At 33.2% G+C, this 20,821-nt stretch overlaps 1 long non-coding RNA gene across 3 annotated transcripts in view; it reads left to right on the top strand.

Moving 5' to 3' along the window:
* The window catches only part of LOC106028138 (uncharacterized), a 68,978-nt gene that overhangs the window by 24,688 nt on the left and 23,469 nt on the right, over positions 1-20,821 (top strand). Inside the window, exons 4-6 of one of the 3 annotated variants that reach the window (XR_010046994.1) lie at positions 3,690-3,771; positions 4,965-5,055; positions 16,400-18,936. This is a non-coding gene — a long non-coding RNA (uncharacterized LOC106028138). Of the gene's footprint in view, positions 1-3,689; positions 3,772-4,964; positions 18,937-20,821 lie in introns of those variants that run through there. The other 2 variants (XR_010046993.1, XR_001201751.3) reach the window with 2 other exon arrangements.

Genomic DNA, 20,821 nt, shown 5'->3' on the forward strand with positions numbered 1-20,821 from the left:
TATTTTTGCACATTGAGGCTTGTGGTCCATTTTGAACTAACTGGTACGAAGTGTGTGTTGTCAGGTTCTAAGTTCATTTTTGTTTTGTTGTTTTTTGAGTGCAGTTATCTGCTGGTCCCATTCTATCATCAGTGGAACAAGTAGGTACTGACTCTATCTGTGGAGACTGAGTACTTCTTCCCACTTGCTGAAAAGGTCAGCCTTACTGACTGAGCCATCTGGGTGTGAGACAGCTGCCCTTCTTACTGCTACCACCACTGCTTGTCCTGCTGTTGTGGCCACCACAGCCAAGGCTGAAGTCAAGGAAGAGTCGGATGAATACATAGAATACATAGAATTTGATCCGAGTAATCATCAAAAAGCAAACTATTCATGCTGCTCAATTAGCACAAGTAATGAAATAATGACATAATTTTCTTTTAAACTTGACAACATCCACAAAGTAACTTGTTGAGATTTTTGATTTGAAGTTGCACTGAATAGATGACATTAAGAAAAACTGCTAGCTTAATGTAATTGAGCTGTCTTTTCATGAACATGGAATTTCTGGTTCAATTTGTTTTATCAGAGGTTTTTACTTTACCTTATATATAAATCTCATTGATGTTTTGAGAAGTTTATACATAAGAATTTAAATTTTGGAAGGGCTGATGTAAAGCATATTATGTTCAAATTTTAATGCCACTTGTTCATTGTCAGTATTTAAGAAAGCAAAATTCTATTAAAATTATACCCTGAAAATTATTTATAATTGTTTATTCTAGGAGTTTTTCATTAATTTACTTGCATTTCTTACACATCTGAACAAAATAATTTATTTTCTTTCCTTACCAATTTGTATATCTTTAATTTGCTTTTCTTACAGCATTGGCCAGGACTTTCTGGACAATGTAAACCAGTAATAAAAGGTCACATCCTGGCCTTGTTTCTTCCTGATTTATGTGAGATATTATTTAGCTTCCCTTCCTTGAATGTAATTTTAACTAGAGAGTTTCTTTATCAAGATGAAAAGCTTGTTTCTATCCCTAGTTTACAAAGAGTTTTCCTTTTGAATTGGTGTTAGGTTTTTGTTAATGTTTTGTATCTATTGTTATAAACAAGCAAATACTGTTATTTAGTTTTTTGATGTAATAGATTATACTAGTTTATTTTATATAATTAAATGTTTAATTCTAATTATTTGGAAAGTTAAAATGTGCTGCATTATATAATTAATGTCGGTCTACTATGTTATTGTAAAAAAACCCAAAAAACTTGAGGACATTTTCCAGGGTCACATAAATACAGAATACAAAAAACAAACAAACAAAAAACTAATGCCTTAAATTACTAAAGCTTTAAATAAGTATGCTTTAAACTATTATTTCTAAAGTTCTGAATCAAAGTAAACATTTATTTGTAAGATATGAACTAAAAAAATTGAATGAAAAATGTGAGAAAATTGTACTCTCATCCATGTTTAGTGAGAAATATAGTACTTTACATTTAAGAGTTTAAAGTCTCTCTAGATGAAAAGTGAAATTGTCCCAATGTTTAATAAGAAATGATATTCTGTTAGAAATATAATAGAGACATTGAAAACCAAGGTCATGAACACGCTGCACCATTGACCCCGATGGCGTGGCTATCAGAATATTTAGGTGAAGCTTTTCAGCAGGACAAGACTGTTCACTACAACATCTGCGAAGATGTTTATGATATTTCTAATCATGTCATTGCCTTGATTACATTTTAACTGAGTCAGTCTATTGCTTGGAAGTATGGATTTGTTATTTCAATAATCTATATAATCATGTATTTCTGATGAGATATAATTCATGGTCAAAGAGAAGATAGAAAATTTGAGACAGAAACACATTAAAATATTTATTGTTGGATTTAAACAGCAGCAATATCCAGGAAGCAGTCGTTTTTCCTTTTTTCCTTCTCTTTCCCCTTTCTTTTTTCTCTTTTTCTTCTTCCTCTTTCTTCATGCTCCCTCCCTTCCTTCCTTCCTTCCTTCCTTCTTTCCTTCCTTCCTTCCTTCCACCTTGCTCTCTTGCTTTTCCTTTCCCAGGTGTATTATGCATATGCTCCCATGTACCTGTTCCATAGAAGGTATGCTGCTTGATTCTTTCCACTGAAAGGAAAAAAAAAAAAAAACAACAACAACAACAAACAAAAAAAAAACATCAGTTTTATCTGAAAACAGATGGGCTCAGCATAGGTAGTGCTTAGGACAAAAAAGTCTAAAATAATAGTTGAATTCTTGGTACATGGAAGCCAATAAAAATAGTGTAAATATTTTTTAAAAATGGAAAAATCCTTAGAAGGAATCAAGTAAATGGAAAAAACACACAAAAGTGAATATTTCAAGGCAATACAATTGGCTGTCCAGAGAAGACAATACATAGTAAGCATGGTGGAGGTCCTGTTAATTAGGTAAGGGCTTTGGGAAAAATAACAAGTTATTGGAAACATATTTATATGAAATAAAAAGAGTCACTATTTCAGAAAATTCACTGATATTAGATTAACACTTCCCAAGTGGCTTTTGAATGTATGAACTCATACTCCACAATGCTGTGTCATTTCTACTGTTTCTTGTCCACATCATATTGGGCAATTATTAAGCTTCCTTTTACTAATTTCTTCAATGTTAAAGGAGAAATAAAAATTCTACAAATATAGCATTTAACATCTGAGGCTACTGAGAAGGATCCATTAGAAGACAGGCACAGAGAGATGCCTGCTTTTAATTCCAGAATGCTTGGAGGGTTAGGCAAGAGATTCACAGATTTGCCAGCCTGGAAAAATCACTGACTTAGCAAGACCCAGTCTCAATCTCTCTCTCTCTCTCTCTCTCTCTCTCCATATATATGTATATATGTATATATGTATATATGTATATATGTATATATGTATATATGTATATGTATATATGTATATATATACATAGAATTAAAATACATATGAAATTATATATGCATATATATATGCATATATATAAGCATACGATATACAAGCATAAGCATATATATATATATATATAAGCATAAGATAAGCATACAGCTTAGTTAAAGGTCCTGAGTTTAATCTCCAGAACAGCCAAAAAAATGAATAAAAAAAGTTTAAATAAATAAATAAATAGTACAATAAGCATGGTTTATTACTTATAATGCACACATGTAACAGACGTTAAATTGAATTAAATACATTTTACCTTTGCTATTCATTAATAGGAGGATTTTGTGCTGAAGTTTTTCTCTGTCTCCAGAAAGTTAACAGGCCTGGAGTTAAGTAATGAAATTATCAATTAGTGGCTAAATACTCCATCTCGTTCAAGTTTGTTGTGGTAACTTCTTTCCAAAATTTTCGCAGAAATTCTGCTGAATTCAGTTGTGACAGCAGTTAACATCTCATTCATGCAGTTTGCTCGCTTTCTATCTTTGTATATCATTTACATTCTCATAGGTGTATCTAAGATCATTCCCCAAATAAACTACTAGATCTCAACTGTTGGCCTAAATGTCTAATTCTTAAAGATCCAAAATAGTGGCATTGGTTAATGCATGTTAGTCATTATCTAGGAGCATACATTTGCTACTTGCTGAATAACTTTCTGTATGAATTATGTGCCTTGTATAAAGACTATTTCTCTTTCCTCCACTTTAAAACTCAAAAAGAGTGAGTTCCTAATTTATTTTCAGCTTTTACTCAACATTCTGGTGGAGAAATACATACTTCCTTATTCTGTAGTAGAGCTTGTGACATGACTGAGAAACAAACCAGGTAAGTAACTTACAAATTTATCCTGGAAATTTTACCCTAAGTTTCTTCTAAGTTTGTTTGTTTGCTTTTTGTTTTAGAGGCTTGAGGCAATGATTAAAAATGATCATTTACCTGTTTGCTTTTTTAGAGCAGGTAAACAGGTGAATATCTATTACTGATAAGTGAAAACATGTAGGGAACTCAGGAGAGATAAGTAACTCTAGGAAGTACTGAAGTCAAACAGAAGAGGGACATTAAAGATATAACAAGTTGCGCAAGGGGATTTAGCTCGGTGGCATAAGTTCCTGCCTTGCAAATGCGCAGTGGTAAGTTCCTAGTCATGGTACCAAAAATAAATAAATAAATAAATAAATAAATAAATAAATATAAAAAAGGACCAATATTTAGCTTAGCATTGTAAGTGCCTGCTTCACGAATGTTTTTGTTGATCTTCTTTCTGGTCTAGGAACAACACTAGAAAAACCCCTGTCTTAAGCTAATATTTTGAACATTATTCTTAAAGTATTGATACTAGCGTGTTAATTTCATATGATACGGAATCATGGATTTGTTCTATTTTACTGTCTTTCCAAGATTTTGAAAACTGCTTTGCTATAACAATTAAGCCCACTTTCACTGAGGATAAATTTAGCTTGTTCCATGATATCTTCTTCCATTCCATAGCTATCACTTATATCCTTACAATGCTCCAGTTTGTTTCAAAAGGATATGTTCAACTTTGCATGTGAAATGACCTTGAAAGAGTTGAAGGAGATTATGTAAGACTTTAGATGGACCATATGCTCTTATGGATTTTACCTAAACCTGGTATACTGTCTGATTTAGCAAGAACAGACTACTATTTAACATTATTATTACAATGAGAGCCCTGGGGATTTCCCTCTGCAGGGGAATACTAAAAAATAATTAGAAGTGAAAATATATTTTATATTTATGATAACAAATGGTTTAGACTGTGTCTGTATCCCCAGTATTTAAAAAAAAATATATAGAATGGAAAAGATACTGAAAAACTATCTATGAATTGAACCACTGAATCAAAGTTTCACCTTATCTATCATGTGTGTAAATTTCAGAAAGATAATGAAAAAAGTGTATCAAAATAAAATTTTTTCTCACTACATATGGCTGAAAGCCTCACTATATCCATCCTCTTTTTTCTTCTTCCCCTCTACACAAATGCATATGTGAAGTGTACACCAAGATATTTATGTTCATCCTTCTTGGATGATAAATGAAGAATAACTGAAATAATAGAATTTGGCAGCAATCTCAAGAAACATGGTACGTATGATCTTGATTTAGGTCAGTGATCTCATTTCTATATATTCTTTTTCCTTAGCCTTGAATACAGTTTTTAATTGAAAATGAGAATAACTGTGAAAACAAGGGAACTAGCTCTATATGTGTTTATCTTAGGAACATTTTGAAAGTCATCTTTAGTTCACATAAAAATTTTAGTAAGAAAGACATTTTTATTTCCATCATTTTACTAATGAACCTAAGAGACAGTAGCTTGTTTGCTCACAGTTATACAACTATGAGGAGATTTTAATAGAAAGGAACCAAGCTGATTAACGGCATGTTTCTGTCACTTATATCTTAATTTTTATGGGTAATCTCTGTATCTAATTAGGCAGGATGCTGTAAAAATAAGTAGATGAAATTAAGAATAGTTCATCAAGTAGATGAGTCTGTTAGTGGAATGGTCTGCCTTCCTTTGAAATAATCTATACATAGAAATGACTTTTAAAAATTAGGGGACTCTTTTTCAAACTCTGAGAAACGTAGTGCCTTACTAGAGATTCAGAAAAAAAGGATGAATAAAATGTGTTCAACTAGATTAATGGTGATACTCTCTAAAAGACTTAGTTGCTGCATATAAAATAAAGGACAAAATGAAACAGGGAGAGAGACAAAGGAGGAATCATAGAAATGTTAGAATTCTATGAAATCTGAGAAATACTGTATCATATATATATATATATATATATATATATATATTCCATTTAACATATAAAACTATATACCTAATTGATTATTAGTTTGTGTATATCAGTAACAGTAAAATACTTAGGGAGAATTAAATTTTTTTGAAAATTAAATATTTTAAAGAGGTTACTGAATAATTCATTCAGAACTTAACCTAATAAGAGAAAGAACTATTTTTAAAGCACAAAGTTAAGAATAATAGAAGACAAACTGAAAATTCTGAATCTTTCCTGGCAGGTTTTTCAGAAACAGAAAAAATGAGAGGAGAATAGGGAAAGGCATTTAAAGTAGAATTTAAATTGCTGTTTCTATAATTGATGGAAGATATTGTTTTTTAGCTTAAAGTGCTTCACAGAATCCCAAATAGGATAAATAAAAAAGGTTAAAAAGTGAAAGGGTTGCTGGCCCAGACCGGATACTGTAGCCCATAAAGCCAAGGAGCTCCTATCTCCCCCCACCCTTAGGAATTACCTCTGGCACCAAACTAAGACCAATGGGCTACCTGTGCATCCCTAATGCCCCCTTGGGTTCTACCCCAGGCTGAGGCTACTTATGTGCCTCACTCCACGTGTTCCACGGAGGGATCGCCGGCCTGGGGTGGAGATGCCACCCCCCAGGCGTTCGGGGGTGTCTCTCCCCGCATTCCCAAAATAAAGGTTACTTATATTTTATACTTCTTATCTTTTCAGCCGCCACCAGTCCTCTTCCTCTTCCTCCCCTCCACAGTTCTATAGCAACCCTTTCAAAAAACAGAATGACAAATTTTAAAAAGAATAAAAGTAGGATCAAAAAAGAACTATTCAACACAGACCTTACTGATTTTAGATTCGAAATAAAACCTAAGATCTATAGTAAATAAATTACAGATAATCACCAAGTAAAGTGGACTGACAGTAGTATCAACAGTAAATATTATCGCCAGAGAATTGAGGAAGCGATATTAAGTTCCAGTTTATTTTATCTTTCATTGCACTTTCAGATTAAGTACAAGTGGTCCATCCAGGGACTTGAAAAATAAAGCAACATTTAAATGTTGCACTTGAATAAGAATGCAACAAAAATTCAGGAGGAAGTGGGTGAAGATTGGAAAAGCTAATCAGAACTAAATGGACTAAAACTTTTATGAAAAATTAAAGTTCCATACAAGAAGCTAGAAATTTTTTGGCTATAAAAATATGCTAAATTGTATAACTTACTTGATTCTGATTAGAAATTCTAAATATCTGTCTGTTCAGAAAGTTTACAATTTTGTGCATGTTAAAGGAGATATTTACTAAGTAATATGAAATTAAATATTACATTTAAAACTATCACTGGAAATGATGAAAATAACACTAAAAATCTGAAGTTAATAGAAGATAATAAAGAAAAAAAGTGAAAATAAGAAATGACAAATATATATTTCTAGAATATTTACTAAGCCCAAAAAATACAAGCAATTTAAAATTGACATAGTTCTACTAATATTCCATAAGAATAGTATCATTAATTAGAGCTAGAAAAGATCAGATAGGACATTTGAAAATCCAGCAGCACCATGTTATTGTGTTTCTAAAAGAAAAACTACTGTCAACTATATAAGATGATTTAAATAAAAAGCTGGAAATATGATATTCATGCATTTAATAAATGTGGCTACTAAGGAGATACAAACATAAGAACTGAAGTTCTGAAAAAGCATTAAATAGAAAAATGACATGCAGCTTCTATGTTCTTTATCAATAAATTTGTAATTGAGTCACTGTAAACTCATAAAATACAAATGTTATTAGCAATTTAATGAGTCAATATGAATAAATATCCCATATATTACTGAGCATAAAGGGAAATGTCAGAGTGTTTTGTTCCTATTACATAAAACATTCAGAATACCAGAAACATGTGCGTGTGTATACCTGAGATGACTATTCACCAAATTTACTACAATCCTTACCATAAAGATTGGACTCGGATAAAAATTTCATTACAGAATCTTAGAAATGAATAAACAAAAATAAAAGTCTAATAAAATAGCAAATATATTTTAAAATCTCATTGTGCAGGTGTGTGTGGTGTAGGTGATGGGATGAAGGAAAATTTGCAGTTTGAATCTTTGGCATATGACTCCCTTGAGACTAGGACACCAAGCCATAATTAGCAATCCAGGCCACTAGGCAGAGGAATGAGGAAATCAATATGCAAAACTCCTTTATGTAGAAGTTTCAACTCTCAGAGGCAGTGACTTGAGCTTTGCAGAGCATGTTCAGCCCTTTGCTAACCCTCCTTCTGCTCTGATTATTCTCCTAGCTCATTCCCATCAGTTCCCCTCTTCAGAAGCTCCCTCCTGACAATTGCACAAACCCACTTTGCATCTGTCAGGACAGGCTTTATAATCAGAATTCATGCAAATGTCACTTCTCAGCCTTTAACACCCAAAGAGAGATTCTCATTCTGCAAATGGGCAAATAGTGAGACAGCCAGTCCCAGTGTGTTCCTGTTTCAGTAACAAGTGTGTTAAGGGTTATCTCTAGATGTCCCCCAAAAGCCTCCTACTTGGAGATTTGGGAAGATGATTGGAACATGGAGGTAGGGTATTCATCTGTAGGTTTTCTCCGACAGGTTTATGGCTAAATGTGATGTGGGTAGGTGAAGCCTGATCTGATCCGGTGGGTCACTGGAGGCATGGCCTAGAAGGTGTAACTCTCCTGTCAGGATCTCTCTCATCTTCTTCACCTTCCCTTTCTTCCCTTTCCCCTGTCCTTCCTTTTTGCCTTCCTTTCCCCTCTGCCTCCCTTCCCACTCTTTTCCAGGGCTAAGACATGAACAATTTGTTTGCCAAGCCCCTCTGCTATGCTGCACTGCCTTGGAGCCAGTCAACTCTAGATAGCAACCTTTAGAAACAGTGAACCATAGGGGGGGAAAAATATTTCCGTCTTTAAGTTGTGTGTGTATTAAACATTACATTCCAGCAACAAGGGAAGTGGAAAGTAGTTAAAAGAAAATAATTTTAATTACTTTTACCTCCCAAACCTTGTTTATTGCTACTATTAGCCCTTAAATCTTCTCACATAGATTATAAACAAATCAGAGGCCACCTTATGGAGATGATGGCATCAGTAATGAGACCAGATTCTTTTCTAGAAAAAATTGAGACTGGGCCATCAAATCTACCTTAAACCCTGGATCAACCACTTGGTGGCTACAGCAGAAGCTGCCAATCTCCCAAAGTGCAGACACTTTGAGAGCCTTACTAACCTGCCTGGTCTGAGTGGTCTTTTACCTAGATGCATCTAGTTCTAAGATCCCTCTTCATTTTTTGTTTTTCTTCAACCATTAATTCTATTTTCTTTTTTGGTTCTTCTTGCAACAGTACATTTTCACAAGCTCTGTTCACTGTCTAGGAAGATTCTCACCCCAAACCTCACCCCACATAATCAAGTTAGCCCTATAGTTCCTTAGATTACTCTCTTTTACCATGTTCTCAAGGGAATCTATTTTAATGAACCACATTTCTTCTATAGTGGATTCTCACAGCAACATATTTTCCTAACAATATAATGAAACTTCATTTACTACTACACTTCTTGTACTAAAGGTTATCTACCAAATAACAACGGAAAACTAGGAGTGTATGACATGCTGCTTAGTTTTGCTTATTAATCTCACTGCATTAATGCCCTCCTGGAGGTGGCTTGCAATGTGAGAGCACAAGTGATTAACGCATTGATGAGTTCATAGCAGGATGGACCATTTCATGGTTGGGCACAGTTGGAGGAAGTGATCCTGGGGACCTTAGTTCATCCCTTATCCATTCCATTCTGGCTTTTGTCCATGCCACTCTGCTTCTGGGCATCACAAGTCGAGAAGTTTTCCTATTCAGTGCTCTTTTACCGTGATACCTCTGCTTTGGGCCAGATGACCACGTATTTGCACATTTGAAAGCATGTGACAAAACACAGCTATCATCGCTGAAGTTGTGGGATTCAGACAGAATATCCCAGTATTGGAAGAGCTGAAGAATGTAATGATCATGTGGATTGTGTGTCCCTTTCTCCAAACTCCACAGTTACTTAAGCCAAAAATCCATCTCCTGACTTTTTCCATGCTTCTCAGACTGAGGATGTGGGCATAGTTAGAACCAAAGTTCAATTCTTACTTCAGATCTCAGAATGATCACAGATAAATAATAACCGGAATTAATTCACTCTGGGAATACCTGACTAATTTTTTGAAAGTAAAATTTAATTTCAAGTCACTTTATAATTTTATAAAAGGTAGCAAAGTATAGTGGCTTTACATATACCTTACCCCCTAGTTTCCCTCCTACCGTGGCTTGGTTTGGATGAGATTACCACAAGAGTTAGAGGTCATTGGGGTCATATTTTGAAAGAGGTGTTGGAACACAGATTTTGTCCTTTGTTCTATGTCCTGCATCATCACTTGTGATTTACTTTGCCATATATTCCTGCCAGGGTATACTGTCTTCATCGGGCCCAAAGACAAGCAGTACTTGTTCTTGAATTGAAGTCTTCAAAATCATGATCCAAAATAATTCTTTTCTAAGTTAATTGAGTCAGGTATTTTATTTCGGTGATGGAAAGCTTAAACATTATCTATCATTGTTATGGCACATATGTCAGAGTTAATGGACTATCAAAGTTATTAATTTAAGTTCATACTTCATTAATATTTCCTTAGTTTTTACTACTGTCATTTCCTTTTTTATTAGTATTTCATCCAATATACTTGCTTATGTTTGATCCTTATTTTTCTTGAGGTTTTAGCAGATGTGACAGTTTCTTACTTTTTCTTTATGAGAATCTTGATAATTTTGAATTGCTCTGATTAGGTATTTTATACAGTTTTCAAGGAACTTTTGTCTCATGGTTTTGTAATCCTCTGATTGGAGTTACGACTGTCAAGAAGCAAGTCCACAGAGATAAAGAACATTCTTACCACTTTATATAATAGGTACATGATATTGATGTGGTAACTGATAGGCTGGTTGTTTTAGACTGCAACTAGTCTTTCATTTTTCCTCTTTTAGTACATTATCTACAAGGAGATCAGTATGCTGCTCTCACACTTAGGGTGGGCAGAAAGAAGTTTTAGCTATTTGAGGGCTCAATATGTATGTAAAGTAGTTGTAGTTGATTTTCATGAAAAATTTATTTCTTCTTCTTTAATTATTTATTCATATAGGTATCAACTCATGGAAGGTGCTTGTTTTCTATATAGAAAATGATTAATTTTTATTAGAAGTATCAATGGAGCTACCTGGGACATTCAGACATGTACTCACAGTTAACATTCCAAACTTCTGTCCAACCCAAATTTATCATAGCCCCCAACTCTGTGTAAGATAGTCTCATAGCATATTGCAGCATCAAGACATACATATGTCCCTAGCTCAGAAAACATAATTCTTCCCTTTCCTTATTAACTATTATCGTCCACTTTATTCCTCTTTTCTTGGATTTTCTATTAATGTAAGAATAATGTACTGCAAAACTTGATGGTAAAGGTCATCTATGTATTACATTCCTTGATTCAGATTATATAGATCTAGAATTCCATTGGGGTGTAGCAGACATCATTGCATTCTGATTCTCAGGGTCTGTACTTTAGCTATGAGGTTCAGGGTTTGGTTTGTAATTCCACATTTTCAGATTGGTATTGTCTCAAACTTTGTTCACAGACACGTCTAACAATTCATACTGGTTGTTTATTTGGACCTTAGCTAAGTCTGTAGAAAGGTCAACTACATGTAGCCTCTCCATGTGTTCTGGAATTCTTCAAAATAGTGGCAGAAATAAAAATACAGGGGAGGGTTGCTGTTGACAAAGGTATCACTTTTCATAACCTGACCTAAATTGTCACTTATGAGTGGAGAAAAAAAAAAAAAGTTCTTTAACCAGAGATGCAACACAGTTAAGAAATATTAGAGACTGATAAAAGACACCCATATGACCTTCCCCCAGAGAGTCCTATCATGAAAATATTAACTTATTGGTAAGGAAAAAAAGATCGTGACTCTATAGTATTAATGGCTGTGTGAAATAAGATCAGAGTGGAACCAGGAACATAGATAGTCCAACCTAGTAAATTTATAGCACTCAGAGATTCAGATGAAATTGATTAGTTTCCCTAACTAGCTGACAAATAACCCGAAGGAGAGCTTATTTCATATGCTTAGAAAATTAACAGTGGCTTATATAAATCATAAGATGATTGTAGTATTTTATAAGTAGAAAATTATTCTACTATAGGAATTTTCATCTTGCTTTGTAAATTCTGGATTTTTGCCTTCATACTAAACCTGAAAATTCTAAAGAGCCATATATGTCAATAGTAATGTTCACTATTACTTGTGATCCTACTAAAATCAAATTGACTTATAAGAACTTTTAAGAATTTCCAAATGCTGAACCTCTGCAATGCTTGAAATAGCACACATAGGTGAATCTTAAATAAACTGGGATTTGCATGTTATAGAAATTTGCACTTTATAGAAATTTCTCCTTAATTTAGACTTATCTTACATGTTTGGAATGTAACTTCACAGAGCTGTTTCTAGATATATTTATTTTATACTTTTCCAATGATGCTTTATAATTTCTTCATGGTGTATACTCAATATAGCACACATAAACAGAAATAGTACACATGTATGTTTTTGGTGGAAAGAGACAGAAAGAGAGGAAACTAGTGAGTGTATCTGCTCATACCTGTTTGAAACAGTAAAATAATTTTCTTAGGGTTTGGTACTGTTTCTCATTCATACAAATCATTCAAGACACAAGATTCAATTTTGTTTGTAACCTGAGTTTTAATTCTAGAATATGACATATTCTTTATTGCTTGTGTGGATAAAGCTTCACTTTTCAAAAACTATATCAAAATTCTTATAAATGAGGATACTGATATTCTATTAACTGTGAAATTTTGGCTATATCATATGGGAAATTGTTAAAAATATTTTATATACTTGAATTGAAGTGCGTTGTTGATATGACCTTAAAATTACTGATCAAAAATTGTTTTTAAACTGAGTGCCATCAGCTCGCGTGTTTTATTTTTAGTAAACAAAAACTTTCACAATCTAGTGAAAAATTTTTGAGCAATGTTTTCAAATTCAGTGTGGTTTATATTTTGAAATTATTCATAGATTAAAGTGCTTTTAACCTATAAAATATATTACCAATTGCAAATTTTTCGTATATAGCAAACCAGTCATCTTTTAAATATTACTTTATTTAAAAATGAATTTTACCTTCACATATTAGAGCATACATATGAATGAATGTGTATGTATATTATCTCCTAGTATATGCTATATAAAAATATCTATTTAGCACTAAAAATACCTAGTTAAGATTAAACATGCAATACATATTGCACAGCTAGTGGTATACATATTTTTAAAATATTTAGTCCTGAAATGGTTTTATAAAAATGAAATGGAGCTTCTAGGTTTTCAGTCCACCGAGCTTCTTTCATTCCGCTAAAGATCACTTTAATTTGAAATGTTCAGAAAGTTCAAGCACATGACAGTGCCACAACAGGAGCAATTTTATTGAAATAGAAAGTGAAGAACAAAAATATTCAATAATTATTTCATTGATGTGCAGGGAATGAATTATTCATGGTTACAAAGTATGTGTGTATAATTTTAATTCTCTGAATTAAAAGGCTGCTAGACCCACTGAAAGTACATTGACAATTTTTAGGGATCATCTGCTACCCAGTACTGTATACCATCACCACTGTTTATGTGTATATGTGTGTGTTTGTGTGTGTTTGACTTTCTGGGTGATCATTATATGCTTTGTTGGCCTTTGATATATTGGTTTGATAGTTATAAAAATGGATCACTGGAGGTGATAAAGTAAATTATTCTTCACTCAAGTGCATTATGCATTTTCTAACAATCTGTTTGTAGCTATGACACACATTCTGAAACATTAAAACTGCTCCCTGCAAAGATTTCCTTGGAGAGAGAATTGCTTATATACTTCTGAATTCTCTTCAATGACTAATGGATAAAAAGTCTCTGTCTGCCACTAATCAGGTGTAAAACTGTGAATCTGAAATGTAGTCACTTAATGCCCAAAATGAATTAGGTGAAATTAGATATGGACTTAAAGAACATTTCATTTTTTTCCTGTTGTTCCATATCACATAAATACGACTGACTACATTCTCTGTCTTTCCCTCTCTCCCACATAGTGGTTATATGTTTCAAGGGAATACAATATATACTTTCAAAATATTCCTTCATGCAAGAAATGAATAGCTAAAAAAGGAAAATTGTTTCCTAATCATCCTCTACATCCATGCAATATTCTTCTGTGATTCAGTTAAATACATTGTTGATAAATAGTGTTGAATTATTGAAATCTGTTCATGTCAAAAGGCAAGAATCCAATTATTTCATTGACATACCTGCACAAGTTCATTTACATAGACATACATAATTGCCTCCCATAATTTTTATGTATTGGGTGAACTATTAAGCAGCCCTAAATTACTACTTGCCTGACAAAAATAGGGTCAAATTTGATTATAGCCTCTCATAATAAATACAATGGAGTATTGGACTCCTCTCAAAATTATTGGAATAAAAAACTTTAGTTTCAGACATACATTTACATGACCTTAAGTAAGTCACTTAAACTTTGCAATCTCATTTTCCAGGCATTAAAATAAAATAAACCAGTCATGGTAGCAAACTCACAATCCAAGGACGCTAGAATGGCAAAGAAGGAAGATTGAAAATTCAAACAAAGCCTGTGCAATTTAGGGACTTAGCAAGTCGTTTCTCAAAGTTAAAACTTTAAAAAGACTGAAGATGTATCTCAGTATGCAATACCTAGATCCATTGCCCAGTACCACAAAATAAGCAAACAAATAAATAAAAATTTTTAAAAAGTATTTAATTATGACCTCCTCATCCATTAAATGGTATAATCATATTTCATTGGTATAATGGTATATAAATGGTATAATCATATTTCATATTTCATATAATTGATTCACATCACACATTGATGCTATTGAAGGGTTTATAAACCTATTAGTTATTTTATATTAAAATGTAGAGATGCTCACACTTAGATACATATTATAAATCGTTTATTACTATGTCATTAGATGAAGGAATCATGGATTTTTTCCTTTTATTATCATTGATATGTGCAAGGTAATTTTTTTTAATGATTGAGAAGTATCTTCTATTAATTAAATATAAATTAAATTAAGGGTTTTTGGTTAAGATTTAAGAGCACGCTAAAGGCAAATTTATTGTCTTATATTCCTGATCTTTATAAACAATATAAACACAATACTTAGGAATTATCATACAGAAATATCATGATTTACCTTATCACAGCCATTGTAATTTTCTGGAATTATAAACTCTCTGGTGGCTGCTTTGGCCTCATAGTTAATGTTCTCAGGCTTGAGGCTTTAAAACACAGTAATGAGCACTGTGAAGGTCAGGGAAGGTCAAGGAGCTTTTTTAATGAAAGTAATTAAAAACCCAATTAATGATCTACTTTTTATTACAAGAACATGGTAAAAAGTTAAAATCGTAGAAATGTGATTTTCACTTCATGCTATCCTTTTGAAGCAGAAGAACTAGTTGGAAAATGTATTACAAACATTATAACCTTAAATCTCTAAAGTATAGCCAGTTTACCCTTTGGCAGATGTGAAGATAGAAAATATTCGATATTTCTGCATAAATGTTAGAGTTCTTCTTCATTAATCTTTATTATAAAATGACTTTTGAAAGGAAAAAAATACTAAATGTAAAACAGGTTTTTAATTTTACTATTAATATTTTAATTCTAAAGTTTTTCAATAGCAAAACATGTGTAATGCTGAAAATGTATTCAAATAATTTCAAATTCCTTATATTTATATTTAATGTGGAAAAGGATGCATGTTAAATTACTTTTAACAGATTAGTTTATCAAATCCATTATATTATAGATATTACCATGCTTGCATACAATTAATGTAGAATTATTGAGGTATTTGACATTTTTTGATTTGTTGTTGTAATAAGTCTTTGAAATCAATTGTGTGTTTACGTATATAATTCATTCCAGTTTGCATTAGTTATATTTTCTTTGTTTACTTTTTAATTTTATTGATATTCTGTTGATAGACATAAGATCATATTTATTATAAGGAATTTGTACCTGTACTAATACACATCTTCATTCTTTCTTTTCCCATCCTTACTTTCAACCTTCCTTCCCTTCCCTTTGTTTCCATTTTTTCCTTCTATTCTCTTTTTTCTGCTTTGTCTTCCTGCTTTTCTCTTTTTTCCCTTTTTGCTCTACTTCCTATTTGAACATTTTCTTACCACTTGCTAATATCTTCATCCAATTTGGCTTTATTTTTGTTGTTTCTTGAGACACAATCTTGCTATACAGCATGATGTGGCCTGGAACTTGCACCAGTTCTCCTGTCTCAGCCTACCGAGTGCTGGGTTTACAAACACATATCACCAGGCTTACATTAGTGATGTTTTATGTACACGATAGTCAACTCTATCTCAAGACTTCGTACACTTCAGTGTACACTGGTACACTGTGAGGACAGCAGCAAATGACCTGAAACTGACATTCTTATATTGTTTATCCAGATTTAAAAGATTTTCATTCTTCAAAGAAAAATACGTTAAAAAAAAAAAAAGACAACAGAATGAACAGATTCAAGTGAAGCTGACTGCCTTGCCCACTTTTGTCTGCAAGACACAACAAACTAAATTTTCATTTCAGCTCCCATGGAGTGAATCAGCACTGGGACATTCACATATCATTCTAATTTTTATGATTCACTCAAGATTTGGTTTTCTTGTTTGTTTTAAATTTTAGGTTTTGGCATTATTTTGTCAGGTCTGCACTAAGAAAGCGGTTATTAAAAGAAGCAGGACCTCTTCTCTTCCAAAAATTTACTTATCTAAACTTAAAGTTTCAATATGCTACAAATTTCAGTAGCTCATTTAGCAGTTGACATGTGTGATAGATGTCATACTTTGTTATCATCTCTCTGAAGTCTACAATACTTCTCGACCTGTCCTGTGTGAAGGATACTATTCAGTAGCACCTGACCTAAGAAAGCTCCAGAAGAAAGTCTGACGATGGAAAAAAATTTGATTCTTGAAACTTTGTCTTGGCAGAGAGTTAGAGCTCTTGCCGAACACCTTTGCAAGCTGCATTGTCTGTCTTATTTATGGCATTTTGTTCACATGGATATATCATTGCCAAACAGAAAGATGGCTCTCTAGCCAGGTATGGTGGTGGGAGATTGCTTTCTGCTGCACAGGATGTGAGGAAGAAGAATCACAGGTGCTCAAGAGTTAAGGACCAGCCTGGGAAACAGAGCAACAAAACAAAACTGTAACACACATACGCAGAGAGTGGTCATGTGTTGGCAGTTAGGAGACTGATGAGGGCAATTCTACTTACCGGCAGTGCCCACCTCAACATTTATTAGGAAGGCTCTGGACTTTCTTCTTGCCAATCATCCCTCAAAACAGTGATAAACCCCATTTACTAGTTCTTAACCACCAAAGCAAACCTTGTTTTCAGAGAAGCAACAGGACAAATTGTCTGCAAATCGATTGCGTCGCAATAAAATAATCAGTATTCTGAATAATAATAGCAATTTAGTACTTTGATAATCACATGTCTAGATTAAAACAAAATCTGTTTCAAGGATGGCTACTGGGTGTCAGGGATTTGGTTCAATGGTGTAAGTGCCTGACTGGCAAATGCTAGGTCATGAGTTCAATTAATGGTTCAAAAAAAAAAAAAAAAAAAAAAAAAAAGGATGGCTACTTGATTACATGCTCTTCTAAATATAAGTTTTTGAGTTCCTTGTGTGAATACCTATCATGCTATTGTTCATGATACTTTCACCCCTGTATCTATCTCTGTTCTATAAGAAATCTACTATTACTATCTCTTTTAATAAAAAAAAAAAAAAAAAAAAAAAAAACTCTATAAGCATGGTGGTGTTAAGTAAAGTGACAACTTCCTTGTGAAGATTTTGTAAACAATGATACTTTCTTCCCACAATATATTATTACTACTTCTTTAATGGATCTTAGCTAGAATTCAAGCTCAAGGTAAAACTGGGCACTTGGAATTTAAACATTTTTAATTCCTTTACTAGGAAAAAAAAATATTTTCTCGAGTTGAGATTTATCACATTGTTCAATATGGTCACCAGTGAGCAAGGACATTACAGACAGGGATTATGTGTCTCACTGACTCCCTGACATTCTTTTGAATTGAAGGAAGGAAAGGGGAATGTAAGTACAATGTCCTCTGAGCTTTCCATCTCCTGTGTGTCCAATTCACAAAAAACATTTTAAGAATTAAGCTTGTAGTAGAAAAAAAGTTGTTTAAAAAGATACAAAAATCTCTTGACAAAAGGAAAAGAAGAAAATCTCTTGTTTAGAGAACACTATCTAAATTATTTCATCAAATAATCAGTACATAAAATAAAGTGTCCCAAAAAGGGAATTGTGGATAATGCATTTGGTTAAATGTATGGCGTCGTTTTTACTTAAAGTCACACTTTTTAAAAATTTACTCAAATTTAGATGTTTATGCAAAAGTCAGTCAGTCATCTTGCTGCCTTGCCTTTAAATAAACACATGAAAATGGTCAAAGGTCAAGAGTGGGTGGCAATACGTAATCAACCTGGAAGTTTTTTGTCATTGACCTTATAATTAGAATGGCTCTGATATGTTTTTAAGGAAGAGAGCATACTACTGATGCTTTCTGTCCAAAGCACTTGCATTAACATTCTCAGGTTTTCCAGCCTCCTGTAGGATATCCGTCATTTTATATACTCCAGTTTGTAATTAGTTTCTTCATCTTGATACCTGACTTACATTTTTCAGGGTCCCGGAGTCCCACATGGATTACACAAAATTGTCTTTACTCTTGTTGGAAACAACAGAATGGGTTACAAGAATTGTGAAAAATATAGTGTCTTTGTTCACATTCAATACCATAGTGTCCTTTCTCTTGATAAATGAATATAGTTCTTTTCTAATTCCTCGTGGCTTTATTAGAAATGATCCTTTCATAATAAAGATCTGCATTCCTGTATGTGCTGGTCTAGCTATCCTGATTTTCAATAAAAGCAAACAAAATACTTTACAAAAACATCTTCAATAATTGGTTTAAGCCAGATCAGCTATTGCACAGATTTACAATGCTAAGATTTGAAAGAATTTTCCCAAAGGTCTATGTGCAAAGGTTTCACTTCTATCATGAAAGAAGTAGGGATTATGTAAATTTGAATAAAAGAAGCTCAAGTAAATTGGCTCAGAAATGCCACACCCTAGGGTAGCAGACACCCACCCTATAGCAGCTTGTCACCTGGATGGTATAAGGGAAAAGTAAAGTCTGCTTCTCTTTCTCCAGAGGAGCTCCAGTCTTCACTTTCATCTTGAATATCATCTTCTGGGTCCCGAAACAGATTCTTTAACTTTTTGAGCAGGTCCTTCAGCCTTCCTGTGTACTCCTCTGTCTTCCATCGCAGATCCATGAGCTTCCAGAAACAGTGTGCACAGAGTTCCTTCACTTGGATCCTTCAGTTTCTGCACTCTTCCTCATCAGACTCTAGGGGGGGCACTCTAAGCCAATCTCCTCAACTCTTATGTTCTTGTATATGTTGTGTTCTGTTTCTTTAGTAAGTGCTGATTGATATAGGGTACTAGGGCTTTAAGAGGTCAGGCTTTCAGAGAGACATAGCCTCCAGGGGATTATGGGAGCCCCAAGCCTTGCTCTCTCTCTGTATCCTTCCTTATGACTGACCACTCACTCAGACCAACACTTGTGCCACTGTCATGCACCTACCACGTGAGCATTCGATTTCAGTCTCCACACTGTGATCTATGTAAACCTTGTATCTCTAGAAGTTAGTTGCTAGAGGTATTTGTTTTATTAATATGAAATAAAATTGACTTACATCCATAGTTTTTCCAAAGTCATTGTTCCACAGTTTCTTTTCTTAGTCTATATTATTCTAAATATGCACTCCCAACCTTTAAGCTTTTGAATTTTTCTGATCCACTAGATAACCCCAAATATTTCTTGTTATTTTGTAAATATTAAAAAAATCATGGAAATATTTGTAGCAAAATTATCACAGTGTTATTTTTTGATGAGTTCTCCCTTAATTGAAAAAAAGTTTTCTCAGATGTTTCAACAGTCAACATGTATACATTATCGAATGTACTTAGTAATGATTTTTCAGTTTTAGTAAATGAATTAATAATAACCATTCATTTAAAAAGTCTAATGCTTTAACTATGAAACATCACCCTTTACAGAGTTGTGAACTGGTGCTAAATTAGTGGTATGGGTCCAACTCATGTGATGCTGGGGGCCGAGTACAGATGGATTCTAACAGAAGCATGGCAAAGGAAGTTTAGAAAAAGTTCATTATTTTATGGGACAGGGTAAGTGATATAACCTTATAGAATACTTCAAATATTCAGATTCCAGGAATAAAACTCTTCAGAGATTCATCCTTTAACTTAGTATTTTCTAAGCTACTTCCATGTGTTAAGTTTACAAAGAATCAAAACTCAAAGCAGTCAAGATGGAAGAATAAAATAATTATTTTATTGGTAGAGAATATATGTCTGCAGATATCATTTCTGATACATATTGTATTGGATACAAGTTAATGAACTAGTCTTTTTATTATAATTAAAATACTTCAATGACCAAAACAAAATTAACCTATTTTATCCTCCTAATGAATTTATATTGCATACTTCCACTAGATCCCATTAGTACCAAAAGGAGAGAAAAATAAACAAAAGGGAAAATATTCTTGGACATCCCATTCTTAATCAGAATAAAATTTGGGTGCTTGTTTCATAAACTTTCCCTGGTAGCAGTTTTTTTGTTGCATGCAAATGATTCATCAATATTTTCATGGCACTTAGGTACTTTATGGCCCTTTATCCTGAGGCACCATTTATTGAGACCTATATTTTCTGAAGATTTCTGGAAGATCTCACAGGGCAGTGGAG

The sequence above is a fragment of the Cavia porcellus genome, unplaced genomic scaffold (genome assembly GCF_034190915.1).
Source record: "Cavia porcellus strain 051 isolate PalLab524CR breed Dunkin Hartley unplaced genomic scaffold, mCavPor4.1 scaffold_4, whole genome shotgun sequence".
NCBI lineage: Eukaryota > Metazoa > Chordata > Mammalia > Rodentia > Caviidae > Cavia > Cavia porcellus.